Source organism: Pongo pygmaeus, chromosome 3, assembly GCF_028885625.2.
Source record: "Pongo pygmaeus isolate AG05252 chromosome 3, NHGRI_mPonPyg2-v2.0_pri, whole genome shotgun sequence".
Taxonomy (NCBI): Eukaryota; Metazoa; Chordata; class Mammalia; order Primates; family Hominidae; genus Pongo; species Pongo pygmaeus.
The window spans coordinates 154,216,429-154,229,612 of NC_072376.2; positions in this window are offsets into that span (position 1 = coordinate 154,216,429).

Below are 13,184 nucleotides of genomic sequence, written 5' to 3' on the forward strand. Positions count from 1 at the left end.
CGGGCGTGGTGGCTCACACCTATAATCCCAGCACTTTGGGAGGCCAAGGCAGGTGGATTACCTGAGGTCAGGAGTTCGGACCAGTCTGGCCAACATGGTGAAACCTCATCTCTACTGAAAATACAAAAATTAGCCAGGCATGGTGGCAGGTGCCTGCAATCTCAGCTACTTGGGAGGCTGAGACAGGAGAATTGCTGGAACCTGGGAGGCAGAGATTACAGTGAGCCAAGATCGCACCATTGCACTCCAGCCCGGGCAACAACAGTGAGACTCAATCTCAAAAGAAAAAAAAAGAAAAGGGTGTTCCCAAACCAAAACAGCAAGTTCAAAAAGATTGCCATAGTCAAGGACAGGTCATAAAGGTTTCAAATGAGGATGTCAGATGAAGAAAATATAACAAATAAATTAGATACCAGTAGATTCAAAATTTTATAGATAATAGGTAGTCAGAATGCCCCCCCAGTTGTGTGATTGCCCTAATCCTGGAAACCTGTGACTGTGTTACATGACCTGGCAAAGGGACTTTGCAAGTTGTATTAGTTAGGGTTCTCTAGAGGGACAGAACCAATAGGATATACGTATATATGAAAGTGAGTTTATTTGGGAGAACTGGCTCACATGATTACAAGGCAAAGGCCCCCAATAGGCTGTCTGCCGGCAGGGAAGAGAGAAGCCAGTAAGTGGTTCTGTTGGAGGCCGAAAGCCTCAAAACCAGGGAAGCCAGCAGTGCAGCCTTTAGTTTGTGATTGAAGGCCTGAGAACCCCCGAGAAGCTGCTGGTGCAAGTCCCAAAGGTGGAAGAACCTGGGGTCTGATGTCCAAGGGCAGGAAGAGTGGAAGCAAGTGTCCAGCATGGTAAGAAGAAGGCAGCCAGCCAGTCTCACCTTCTTCTGTCTGCTTTGTTCTAGCCATGCTGGCAGCCTGTTGGATGGTGCTCACCCACATTGAGGGTGGGTCTTCCTCTCCCCACCCATGACTCAACTGTCAGTCTCCTCTGACAACACCCTCACAGACACACCCAGAAACAATACATTACCAGTTATCTAGGCATCCTTCAATCCAATCAAGTTGACACCTAATATTAACCATCACACAGATTAATTAGAGATAAATTAAAATAGAGAGGTTATACTGGATTATTTATCTGGGCCCAATCTAATTGCATGAGCCCTTAAAAGCAGAGTACTCTCTCTGGCTGGAATCAGAGAGAAGCAGCAGAAGGAAAAAAATCAGAGGGATGAGAAATGTGAGAGAGACTTAACCCCATGAGTCTGTTCCTGGAGGGGGTCAAATGGAAAGCAGGAGAAGAAATGTGAACAGCCTCTGAGAACAAAGATCAGCCCCTGGATGACAGTCCGCACAGAAACAAGAGCCTCAGCCCTCAACCACAAGGTACTGAATTGAACAATCCACCTATATGAACTTCGGAGAGGATTCTTCTCCACGGCATCCAATCAGGAATGCAGCCCTCCTGACATCGTAATTTGGGTTTTGTGGAATCCAAAGAAAAGAAAGCCTACCCAGACTTCCAACCTCCAGAAGCTGTGAGGTCAAAAATGTTGGGTTGTTTTAAGCCGTTAAGTTTGTGGTAATTTGTTTTGGCAGCATAGAAAGGTAACATATAGAGATATGGATTCTAATCAGAAGTTCTATTTTTACCACTAAAGGTGAAAACATACTTGGGGTAGCCTTTTCTCAACGTTTTACTTTCTTTTTATCAGGAGGGTTTAGTCAGGACAAAAGAAACCATTGCAGGTATTTCAAGCAGGAAAGATTTAACACAACATACTAGGCACTTTATAAACAGAAAACTTTATAAACAGGAAAACTGCCTCACAAAATATGGAAGTTGAAAGAATCACAGGGAATCACCACTGATGATCTCACTTATCTGTGGCATCACAATGAGTGATCATCAGGAGAATGTCTGGAAGCCACTGATAAAATTTCGTGTCTGCAGTATTCCTGCCTTGCCCTGCGGGAAGAATAATAATGGCTTCTTCCTCTGTTCTGCTTTCCAAATCTCATCTGACTGCCTCTCACTGGTGGAAGCTAACTCAGATCCCAGGCTTCCAGCCCCTGTACTACACAGAAGAGCACAGAAGGAGAAATATGGCCCTGAGGGGCTAGCATATTCCTCTATCTCATTGTTTCCATTGCATCGATACCCATAGGCAGAAAATTAAGCAAGGAAAAAAAAAGGCAAGAAAAGAAAAGGAACACCGGCCACCAAAGCACTTAGCGATTTCAGATTCAGACATTTACAAAGTGAAATTGCAAAAGAGTTTCAATTCTTTGCAAGCTCCATTCTACCTGGATGAGTGCCATCACCCTGTCAGGATATTTTTTCTGTGTTTATACAGAATCATGGAACGCTAGCAGCTATACCTTAATTCTTTCCTTTTCAATTTTGCTCTTTTTACAAAGGAATGGAAAGTCTATTGAGGTTACTGCATACTCCAAGACAGCTAGCTAGTAACTAAACAGGGTTAAGGTCTTTTGAAGTCTTTCTTATTTCCCAACTTACTGTCAAGTTCTCCAGAGTCTGAGATTTGATACTACTTGCAGACTAACAAGTTAGCCTGCTACTGTTTTGTGGATACTGGCAGAAGACACAGGACTCTTGGGCCAGAGACAAAAGACTTCAGTACTCATGGGATTGAAGTTAGCCTGCTACTGTTTTGTGGATACTGGCAGAAGACACAAGACTCTTGGGTCAGAGACAAAGGACTTCAGTACTCATGGGACAACAGTGGCCAGAGCAGATACTATACATACTGTAGGTTTGCATCACAGTCAAGGAACAGTAAGTTTGAATAATTAACTGTTTTTTTCAGCAAATGGAAGCAAGCTTGTTCTTTGTCTGGTGAGACACCTTACCTCAATCCTCAAGGTTGCTCACTGCAAATATAAATCTCAGCAATGGCCCAACTAAAGGGCCTTGCATTCTTGGTATAACAGCAAGAATATGCAGCTGAAGGACAAAGACAAATTGCGTTTCCCGACACCCACCAAGTAAGGGAGGACTGGAGGATATGCAGCCATTCACAGTTATAATTAAAAGTATTTCATATTTACTACATGCAAAATAGTATGTTTAATGTACTATTGTACATACTATATGTACATGCTATTCTATTTCTGAAATTTGTCTACAAGTCTGCATGTTGTTATAGTTCACTTATCACTACTATATATCATTGCATTAGGTGATTATGTAACAGTTTATTAATCCATTCTTTGGCCAAACAGTTGAGCTGATTTGCAGTCTTTTTCCATTATGCTACTATAAATATTTTTGCATATATTTCCTGCTACTTATGTTTAGAAGTTTCCCTAGAGTATGTGATTAGGTGTGAAATTACTTGATTATTGAGGCTAAAAATAACTATGTATTTATTCACAATTTGTGTTTTCTTGTCTGTGAATTCCCCATTCATATCCTTTGCCCATTTTTTGATTGGGTTGCTTGTCTTTTGAAATTTATTAAGAGTTCATAATTTCATCATGGATTCATAGTTAAAACCAAATCTCTTAGTAACAGAAAGTAACACTTTTAATTCCCCATCCACCCAAAATGGGGGGGTATCTATAAAAAAAACTCTAATTTCTTGAGGCCAGGAGTTTGAGACCAGCCTAGGCAATATAGCAAGACTCCATCCCTAAAAGACAAAAAAGAACCCTATAATTTCTAATATTATTTTAATGGCAATATAATAAAAGCATTTTCTTTAAAGGGACCAAACAAGCATGCTCTGTGTCATGGTTTCTATTAACTATTGTATTGGAAGTCTTACCCACATCAATAAGGCAAGAAATTCAAATAAGATATAAGGAGATAGAAAGTAGAAAGAAAATGGTCATTAGTCACAGATGATGTAATTGTCTAATTATAAAAGTCAAAATTATCTGTGGAAAAATTATTAGAAATGGTAAGATGAATCACATTTGTAGATTTTTGGTTTGTTTTTCTATGAGACCACTTCTACGTGTATTTGATGATCTTTTCTTGTGATCTCTCATGCTTGGCTGGTTTGAATCTGTGGACGCTCTGGAGGCCTAAGTTGACAATTCTTTCCACCAGTGAGTATTTATATTTGTTTCTCACTGGAGTCAGGGAACACCACAGATCCGGGACCACTTTAGTTACCTTCAGGGTTTCAGGTTAGAACCTGAACCACTGATTAAGCTCCTTGAAGTGGTTGCTGGCAAGAGGCTTAGTTTTCTTTTTGCAATGCTGAAGCTGATTTTGCCCTCAGACACCACACTCCTTACATGTTAGCTTACATTTAACGTGCTGGTTGCAGTTTCAGCTTTTTTTTTTTTTTTTTTCCAGGGAGAGGGTAGTGGTGATAAGAGATTTTTCTTACTTCCTATTAGCTAAGCAACATGTTAAAAAGTATGTTTTATACAGAATCTAATTGCTTTGTATTGGAAGGGATTTTTTAAAAACACTGTTTTTCATTTGGCCCCACTGTTTTTTTTAAAGTCACCCTTACAGTTTGAAATTTCTTGTCTTGTGGACTACCAAAAATCAAGGTGTGGCCAGCACTTCTGGTTTCCTACTTAATATCCATTTTTCCATTTCTTCCTAATAACAGAACTCCAATTTTATTCTGGCTTGAAGTGTCCAGCTAAAAAAATTCTCCATTCGCCAGTCTTTCTGGCAGCTAGGCATGCTCATGTAACTCAATTCTGGTCAATTATCTGAGGCCATAGTCATTTGCTTGAAGTTTCAGGAAAACTTCTTGACAGAGGTTGACTTTGTTTTTGTGTGTCCTTTTGTCCTTTCTTCCCTTCCTCAATTTTCTTGCCTAAAAGGTTAGTTAACTGTGATTATGATTGAGAGCATGGTAAAAGAATCCCAAAGACTTCAGTAGTAAAGTTCTTGCATCACTGTCCTTGTCTTGGACTTCTTGTATATGAAAGAAAAACCACCTTGTTGAATCCATCATTAATTAGGCTTTCAGTTACATATAGTTGGATGCATTTTCTGACTGATATATTTGGTGTCTAATTTTGATGTAATGTTTACTTAGTGTCTAAATATCTTTAAGTAGGTTTTCAAAAAAAAATCACAGTAGCAAATCACATTTATTTTATATGTTTGGTAATTTAAAGTGTTTTGCTTTATTGTGGTTAATTACAGAAGCAGATGGTATTAGATACACCTATGCTTGCTATTTCAAGAAAATCTTATTGAAGCTATAATTTGATCTCATTCTAAGAAAAATGAAAGTATAATTTAAGTCAATAATTATTATCTGTTAGTAGATATTTTTCATGATGAACACATCTTACATTCCCAGTTAGAAAATGATCTGATTCAATTTATAATAATGCCCTATTATTTCTTCTAAGTACAACCATTAATATACTTTAATTCGTATCATATTGAGTCTGCTTTAAAAGCACTAAGGGTTATTTATACATTGTTTTTCCATTTGTTGCTAAGAAGGAAAGCAATAGAATTGACTATCCCTTAACTATTTCATTTATTTTAACTTACTCTGATTTTTTTTGGAGATCTGGTAACTATTGTCATCCAGATGGCCATACTGGATAAAACTCACATTCCATATTCAAAATTAACAGTAAATGACTTTTCAGGTTTGGAAGATACGGCAGTTTGACTTTGCTGTATAATCTTTACTGTCAATATTTTAATCAACTGAAAAAACCTCATTCCATCTCAAATTCTATCCTCTGGCAGAGTTGTAATAATCATTCCTAAAGTGAAGGAAAGAATTTAATAGAAGAATAGAATTTAACTAAAAGAAATAAATAGAAGAGGAAACTAGAAAAAAGTGGATGCTTTCTCCACTTTGAGTTGAGGCTTCACGGGATAACCTTGAACTACTCAATCTGATTTAAATGTCTCACTTCAGTGCTTCCAGAGTTCCAGGTGCTACCAAGACAATATCTCACTGAATAATCTGGAGGACCCACTGGAGACTATTGGATGACTATAGGCTCAAGGAGCAGGCAGGCAGGACTAAAAAGTAAATAGGAGGCTAAACCATGAGCAGGGGGCTGTGGATCTCCAACAGCCGGGTAGCAACAAAAGGAACTTAGCACTTAATGTTTCCCATGTGCCAGGCACTGTGCTAGGTGTTCTATATGTATCATCATACTTAATCCTTTCAGTAAACCTGGGAAGAAGGGACTTAGTAACTGCATACCAAAGACATCAAACTTTATGGATATTCTTGAGCCTCTTCAGCTTCCTCTTATCTGTTGTTCTTATTCCACTGCAGAATACAGCAGTGAAGACCTTCAAATCAAACAAACTAAACATATACTTGAAGGTGGGCTTATGAGTAGGAATTCCCTTGTGGTATTTTTTATCTTTGATTTTTCCCACCCTACTTAGATACAAAGGCAACACAGAAAACCATTCCTACTAGCTTCTTCTGTGTGGCAAGATTTTTTTCTAACTTTGTTTCTACACTGAGGCTATTGTCCACTGTTGGTCCCAGCTTTATGAAAGAGTCTCCAACCCAGCTTCCTACTCTTCTTGGCCACAGGGCCTCTGTCTCCAGCTGTACTAGTCCCTTCTAACACTGCTATATAGAACTACCTGAGACTAGGTAATTTATAAAGAAAAGAGGTTTAATTGACTCACAGTTCCACAGGCTGTACAGGAGGTCTCAGGAAACACACAATTATGGCGGACGGATGGAAGGAAAGCACGCACAATCTTCACATGGCCGAGCGGGAGAGAGAGAGAGAGTGAAGGGGGAAGTGCTACACACTTTTTTTTTTTTTTTGAGACGGAGTCTCACTCTGTCGCTCAGGCTGGAGTGTGGTGGGCTGATCTTGGCTTACTGCAACCGCCACCTCCTGGGTTCAAGGGATTCTCCTGCGTCAGCCTCCCAAGTAGCTGGGATTACAGGCATGCACCACCATGCCCAGCTAATGTTTTGTATTTTTAGTACAGATGGGATTTCACCATGATGGCCAAGCTGGTTATGAATGCCTGACCTCAAGTGATCGGCCCACCTTGGCCTCCGAAATTGCTAGGATTACAGGTGAGCCACCGTGCCTGGCCAGCTACACACTTTTAAACAATCAGATCTCATGAAAACTCACTATCATGAGACCAGCAAGGGGGAAATCCGACCCCATAATCCAATCACTTCCCTTCTGGAACATTGGGAATTACAATTCAGCATGAGATTTGGGTGAGGACACAGAGCCAAGCCATATTGAGAGGTGAAAACATGCTGGCAGCCCTCGCTGGCTCTCAACGCCTCCTTGGCCTCCTTGAGGAGCCCTTCAGCCGGCCGCTCCCCTATGGGAGCTCCTCTCTGGGCTGGCTGAGGCCTGGGCCTGCTCCCTCTGTTTGCAGGGAGGTATGGAGGGAGAGGCGCGGGCGGGAACCGGGGCTGCACCTGGTTTCAGTGCGAGTTCCAGGTGGGCGCTGGCTCGGCAGGCCCCGCACTCGGAGACGCAGGCTGGTGCCACTGCCCAGGGCAGTGAGGGGCTTTGCACCCGGGCCAGCAGCTGTGGAGGAGGCGCTGGGTCCCCCAGCACTGCCGGACCGCCCGTGCGGTGCTCAAATTCTCAGGGGGCATCCCCCACCTCCCCGCCGGGCAGTGCTGGGGACCTGCAGCCCGCCATGCCTGAGCGCCCTGCGCGTGGGCGGTTCCATCGACCGCCCAAGGGCTGAAGAGTGCAGGCAGGCAGCTCAGGACTGACGGGTAGCTCCACACGCGGCCCCAGCGTGGGATCCACCAGGGAAGACAGCTGGGCTCCTGAGTTGGGTGGGGACTTGGAGAACTTTTATGTCTAGCTGGAGGATTGTAGATGCACCAATCAGCACTCTGTGTCTAGCTCAAGGTTTGTAAATGCACCAATCAGTGCTCTGTGTTTAGCTAATCTAGTGGGGACTTGGAGAACTTTTGTGTCTAGCTAAAGGATTGTAAATGCACCAATCAGCACTCTGTATCTAGCTAATCTAGTAGGAATTTGGAGAACCTTTATGTCTAGCTAAAGGATTGTAAATACACCAATCAGCACTCTATGTCTAGCTCGAGGATTGTAAACACACCAATCAGCACCCTGTGTCTCGCTCAAGGTTTGTAAATGCATCAATCAGTGCTCTGTGTCTAGTTAATCTGGTGAGGACTTGGAGAACTTTTATGTCTAGCTAGACGATTGTAAATGCACCAATCAGCACCCTGTCAAAACGGGCTAGTCAGCTTTCTGTAAAAGGGACCAATCAGCTCTCTGTAAAGTGGGCCAATCAACAGGATGTGGGTGGGGTCAGATAAAGGAATAAAAGCGGGCTGCCTGAGCCAGCAGTGGCAACCTGCCGGGGTCCCCTTCCACACTGCGGGAGGTTTGTTCTTTTGCTCTTTGCAATAAATCTTGCTGCTGCTCACTCTTTGGGTCTGCACTGCCTTTATGAGCTGTAGCTGTAACACTCACCGCGAAGGTGCAAGACCACGAACCCACCAGGAGGAATGAAGAACTCCAGACGCGCTGCCTTAAGAGCTGTAAAACTCACCGCAAAGGTCTGCAGCTTCACTCCTGAAGCCAGCGAGACCACGAACCCACCAGAAGGAAGAAACTCCGAATATGTCCGAACATCAAAAGGAACAAACTCTGGACACACCATCTTTAAGAACTGTAGCACTCACTGCGAGGGTCCGCAGCTTCATACTTGAAGTCAGCCGTGAGACCAAGAACCCACCAATTCTGGACACAATATTACCAGTGTACAAATTTCTCAGTAGAATCCAAGTTCTAGTTCACTGGGGATATTCAGATGGTCCCAGCCAAATGCCAGCTCCAGAGGTTGCTTACTGTGCGGATTCCTACTTACTCAGTCCTTCTGGTCTCCTTGAACTTTTAACCATTTTCCTGCCAGATTAGTCATGCACTGGAAAATGTCTTTGATCTGTTTGCTTTTGTTTTGTTTTATCCAGTGTTATGTGTGCTCTATTGTTACAGAATTTCTCCAGACATTTTACCAGAAATAGAGATCTGGACTTCGTTGAGGAAATGTACCTGACAGATAATTTGGAGGCCATATTACAAAGGGTTAGTGATTAGATTGATAGGTTAGAAAGATGAAAGTGTCTGGATTGACTCCAAGATTTCTGGCTTCAACAGATGAATTAGTGCCCTTTGTTCATTGAGTTAAGGCACCAAGAAAGAGGCATCAGTTTTGGGGGAATGATGATGAATTCAGTTTTGAAAACCCATTTTGTCAACAGATAAAACTAATTTTCAGCTATTTGTAAAGTGAAGAAATATCTATTTTACAATAGAGTTTTTATTGATATTAAATGTAATAATGAATGTGAAAACCTTAGTAATCTATAAAGGGCTATGCAGCTATTGGAAACTTAGAAATCCTTCTCCTTTCCCCAAAGCTAATTGGTAAAGAGATACTCAGAGTCTTCCTTATGATACATAGGTCCAGTGGATAATAGGGTATGATAACTAGGATAAAAAGGAGAAATAAGTTGCTAGACAGTTATGAGCAATATAAGGTTTTCCCAAAATATACAAACCATTTGTTAAAAGATCATTTATCAGTCTAAATGTGATGCTTTAAAGGTACTGAGGTGAAATCTATTATGCAGTTATTTTATGAACCACAATTATTATTTGTGGAATGCTCAAAAGATGGACAACATAGGTGTCTGGATTTAGGAAGTGCTTTTATGAGCTAGAAGTTTTTCAAAATTTTATTGTGGCAAGAATGCTTAACAGAAGGGCTACCCTCTAAACAGATTTTTAAGTGCACAGCACAGTATTGTTATCTCTAGGCACAATGCTGTAGGTCTGTAGAACTTGTTTATCTTGCGTAACTGAATTTTTTTGCCGATTGGCACCTCTCCATTTCCCCTCTACTCCCAGACCCTGGCAACCACCATTCCACTTTCTGCTCCTATGAGTTTGACTATTTTAGATACTCACATATAAGTGGAAGCTTGTAGTATTTGTCCTGTGTCTGGCTTATTTTCCTTAGCATAATGTTCTTAGGTGTTCTTCAGGTTGTTGTGTATGTCAGGAATTATTTATTTTATTTAATAAAAAGAAATTCCTCCTTTTTAGAGGCTGAAGAATATTGCATTATATATACATACACATATGTGTATATATATACACACACACACAGCAGATGACATTAGAAAAGGAATTATTTGCAGAAATAAACAAACTTTAATTCCTGAAAGAAAGCCAAACTGAGATACATTTAAATGGGCAAGTTAAAGAGTCCTATATTCCAGAGCTCTCCAAAATGTCCTGGAACATTTGTGTGCTGCCAGTAGGTCACAAGTGTGGCTGGACCTGAGTCAGGGCCCAGAAATGAAAAAAATCCTCTTGCTTCTAAGAATAATATGTGAGAAGTGCCTGTCAAGTAAAGAATACTTTTCAGAAAGATAAATGAACAAAGATTTTACCTTTCCACAAAAAGAAAAAAATGAAAAGGGGAAGAAAATTACAGAATCACCTTTCGTAATAAACAGACCTGTCCTGTTTTTCCCTGTGTGACCTGTAAGTATTATTTTCTATTTATGTCACAGCAAGTAAGTGTTTGGGAAGAACTACTATAGATGGCTTATTTTAAGACTTTCATCCATACTTTCCTGCCTCTATTTTAATATTTCTTTTAAAACCTTGTAGCAAAATGAAACATGCATAAATTACATAAATTATAATACAGATTGATGAAAGGTCACAGATTGAACACAGTCATCATAAGTAGGATGTTTTCATTACCTTTACTCTAGAAACTCTGCTTGTGAGCCTTTGAAGTCACTACCTTCACCCAAAGGTAACCTCTATCCTGACTTCTAATCTGATTAATTTTGACTATATTTAAACTTTATTTAATTAAATCATGGTGTTCTTTTTTCCTTTGTGAGATTTGTTTGCTTAACATTATTTTAGTGACATTCAACATTCATCCATATTGTTACGTGAGACTGTAGTTTGTACACTCTTGTTAGTGTGTAATATTAATATTTTATTATATGAATATGTCACAATTCATTCATTCATTCTGCTGTTAAGGGATAATTGGGATGTTTATAGTTTTGGAGATGTTGCAAATAGTGCTACCATAAACACTATTTTACGTACATATTTTTTATTTTATTTTATTTGAGACGGAGTTTTGCTCGTGTTGCCCAGGCTGGAGTGCAATGGCAGGATCTCGGCTCACTGCAACCTCAGCCTTCCAGGTTCAAGCAATTCTCCTGTCTCAGCCTCTCAAGTAGCTGGGATTACAGGCACCTGCCACCACACCTGGCTAATTTTTGTATTTTCAGTAGAGACGGGTTTCACCATGTTGGCCAGGCTAGTCTCCAACTCCTGACCTCAGGTGATCCGCCTGCCTCCACCTCCCAAAGTGCTGGGATTACAGGTGTGAGCCACCATGCCTGTCCTATTTTACATATATTGTAGTAAATACAGGTATGCATTTTGGAGAGAGAGAGAGATATATATATATATAAAGGATATATGTATATATATACACATACATATATAAAGGATATATATATACACACATACATATATATATAAAGGATATATATATATACACATACATATATATAAAGTATATATATAAAGGATATATAAAGGATATATATATAAAGGATATATATATATAAAGGATATATATATGTATATATTCTTTAACACATGAAGCTAAATAATTTTCAAAGTGGTAGTCCATGTACAACCCCCAAAACTGGATGACAGTTCCAGTTACTCCACGTCTTTACCAATAAACACTTGGTTGCTGGTATTGCCAGTCTTTTAATCTTAGCCATTCTGGTGGCTGTTGAGGATTATTAATATATATGTTTTAAAATTAGTATTGTTCTGAAAACTAAAAGTATGGCTAACACTCCACATCATACATCTTTTCTTCCCTCTCCAGAGGTAACCATAATCTGAAGTTAGTAACATTTCCAGTTATCTTTTGGTGCTTTTACAAGGTGCGTGTGTGTCTGTGTGTGTGTATATATATATGTGTGTATATATATATATATATATATATATATTCGTAAATGATAATGTATACAACTGATTTTTGCTTTACAATTTTACATATGCGGCATTCCAATTTGATTTTTCACCAAATATCTCCCCCAAATTTAGGAATTAGTCCATACTGATACTTATAAAATCTATGAATTTTAATTGCTATATAGATAGCATGCTATTTGTTCCTTTTCCTAATAAAAGATAGGTTGCTTAAAAATTTTTGCTGTTGAACTGTGCTATGGTATCATTGTATATTTGTATGCAAATTTCTTATGGTAGAGACCTAGAAGGACAATGGTTGAATCTTTAGTTTTGCACATATTTACGTTTACTTAACATTGCCATGTGGTTCTCCAAAACAGGTTTAACATTTATACTCCCAGTAGAATTGCTTAAAATTTGTTTATCCGCCTTTCACCAATACTTTGATCTGCCAGGCTTTTACATTTTGGACAATCTTATGGGTGTCATTTATTCTGTATATAAATCTTTTGTCAGTTACGTGGGTGTCAAAATTCATTCCCCTCATTTTCATTTGCCTTTTTACTTTATAATGTCTTTAATCATCCTGAAGTTTTTAAATTTTATTGAATTCATTGTTCATTAAATTTTTTTTGTGTGTGTGTCTTAATAAATCATTCTACTTCAATATCATAAAGGCATTCTCCTTTGTTTTCTTATAATAGTTTTATTTTTGCTTTGTATATTTAGGTCCTTCCACCTGGGACTCATTAAATATGTTCTGTTAATAGGGATCTAATTTTATCTTCCTCCATATGGATCACCAATAGTCTTTGCCTCATTTATTGAATAATACCTGTCTTCTTACTGATGCTAATGCAACCCACACCATTTGCCAAATATCCAAATGTATGTGAGTCTGTATCTAGCCTTTCTATTCAGTTGCATTTATTTGCTGACACCTGAAACTATGCAATATTGTTTTAATTACTAGAGCTTTATAATAAATAAAAGTATCCTTCTGCCTGTATAACTAAAATGGTCTGGGCTTTCCAATCTTTAATTGTTCCTATGAATTTGAGAGAGCAATTAACCAAATTCCATTAAAAAAATCTATATGAGGATTTGATTTGAATTGCATTGAATTTATAGAATATTTCAGTTCCTTATAATTTTCATATCCCAAATTGCTTATTATAATTTTGTTGT